The sequence below is a fragment of the Salmo salar genome, chromosome ssa06 (genome assembly GCF_905237065.1).
Source record: "Salmo salar chromosome ssa06, Ssal_v3.1, whole genome shotgun sequence".
In the NCBI taxonomy this organism is placed as follows: domain Eukaryota; kingdom Metazoa; phylum Chordata; class Actinopteri; order Salmoniformes; family Salmonidae; genus Salmo; species Salmo salar.
The window spans coordinates 40437144-40439347 of record NC_059447.1 but is presented as its reverse complement, the minus strand read 5'-3'; the positions used below and the strand labels follow the sequence as shown (position 1 = coordinate 40439347).

The following is a 2204-nucleotide window of genomic DNA, read 5'->3' as shown; positions in this document are numbered from 1 at the left end:
ACTACAAAGGGTAGTGCATATGGCCCAGTACATCACTGGGGCTAAGCTGCCTGCCATCCAGGACCTCTACACCAGGCGTTGTCAGAGGAAGGCCCTAAAAATGGTCAAATACCCCAGCCACCCCAGTCATTGACTGTTCTCTCTACTACTGCATGGCAAGCGGTACTGGAGTGCCAAGTCTAGGACAAAAAGGCTTCTCAACAGTTTTACCCCCAAGCCATAAGACTCCTGAACAGCTAATCAAATGGCTACCCGGACTATTGCATTGTGAGCCCCCCCTCCCCACAACCCCTCTTTTTACGCTGCTGCTATTCTCTGTTTATCATATATGCATAGTTACTATAACTATACACTCATGTACATACTACCTCAATTGGGCCGACCAACCACTGCTCCTCCGGACAAGCTTTTTTCCACCACCCGCCAAACCCTCTTTTACGCTACTGCTACTCTCTGTTCATCATGTGCGCATAGTCACTGTAGCTCTCTTCACGACAACAGACACAGGTTGGTTCCTTGAAACGGGCGTTTATTGCATTGCACGTCTTTTTCTCCGATGCATCCACGTCACGCCGTGAGAACTATATGTTTGAATGAACACAGTAACGTTGATAAATTATACAGTACTGAAACAAAGAAATACAAATGGCGCTCGGCGCGACAATACAAATGGAACTTGGCGCGACTATAAACAAAGTTCTATAGGTTGAACAAAATACCTCGTTGGCTGCTTGTCCTGAAAAGAGGTTCTTGAATTCTTAAAGTCCCTTGAAAGTCCCTTTACTGTCTTTCTTAGCCTCTGCCATCAACAATTATGACTCAGACTAAGATCTGCTTAAGTTAGATTGCACACAGTCAATTAACAAATTCCGTAGCAGTAACACAACAGAGAACGTTAGTTCCGGGATGGAACATAAAAACACAATCAATGGCCTAACGTTAATTTACCTGTTACATCACATTTAAATTCTTATCTATACATCAATAAATCATTTATTTATTTACTACATCAAATAAACCTTGAATTATGTATGAATCATGCATAGTGAACACAGCATCTATGTAACAACACTTACACTCCCACCAAATCACTCATTAACTTGGAATGTGGGATTTTCTTTTAAACAAAATTATGAAAATAATTAATAAAATGTTTTAAGTCTGAATGAACGCATGTGATTTAGTTAGCCTCTAGTAAGGTAACTACTTTGTGAATAGGCCTTTCAAGGTGGACTGATCTAGTATGTGGTTTACCTTTACCAAGTGTAGTGTCACTGACTAGTAGCTTCAGCTTTCGCACCATGCCGTCTGCACTAGGATGAGCTTCTACAACCCTGGCAAGCTTCCACTCGTTTCTTGGTGAGCTGTCATCTTGTAGAATCACAATATCATCTACTTGTGAGTTTCGTGATTTTCTTTGCCATTTCTGTCGTTGTTGGAGGTTTAGCAGGTATTCTCGTTTCCATCTTCGCCAGAATTCATTGGCTAGGAACTGCACTCTTCTCCACCTTTCGCACAGATCTTCTTTGCAGAATTGTCCAGGAGGGGGCAGAATAATTGAAGATTTCATAGTTAGTATGTGGTTAGGAGTGAGAGGTTCTGGACCGGTGGGATCATGAAGATGTTCAACACTTAGTGGCCTGCTGTTGATTATAGCCATTGTTTCGTAAAGGAATGTTCTCAGAGTTGTGGTGTCGAGTCTGCTTGCGGACTTGTCGAGCATGGTAGTCAGAATGCTCAGTATCGTTCGAATTTGGCGCTCCCAGACTCCACCCATGTGACTTGCTGATGGAACGTTCATAACGAATTCACAACCGATTGCTCGTTGACGTTCTTGATCCATTCCCTTGAGCGACTCAAAAAACACTATTTTAGCGCCCATGAAATTTGTTCCCCGATCGCATCTCAATTGGCGTACAGGTCCTCTGATAGCTACAAACATTCGAAGTGCATTTATGAATGCGTCTGTTGTCAAGTCGTCTAGTGTTTCAATATGCACTGCTCTGGAACATAGGCAGGTAAACAACAATCCATATCGTTTTAATTCCTTTCTTCCTTCCTTTACGATGAAGGGGCCAAAACAATCAAGACCGCAGTAAGTAAAGGGAGGGGATGTCTCTGTTCTCTCACCCGGCAGATCTGCCATTTGTTGAACTTCTGTAGTTCTTCTGTATCTCCTACATTGTACGCACTTGTAAATGTGT

General features: G+C 42.6%; 1 long non-coding RNA gene across 1 annotated transcript; it reads right to left on the bottom strand.

Annotated features, from left to right (window-relative positions):
- Nucleotides 1-516: 516 nt before the first annotated feature.
- LOC123743550 (uncharacterized) lies at nucleotides 517-1170 on the bottom strand. Its single transcript, XR_006770408.1, has 2 exons — nucleotides 720-1170; nucleotides 517-581 (listed from the first exon to the last, which is right to left on the bottom strand). It is a non-coding gene; the product is annotated as an uncharacterized lncRNA (long non-coding RNA).
- Between the last annotated feature and the right edge of the window lie 1034 nt (nucleotides 1171-2204).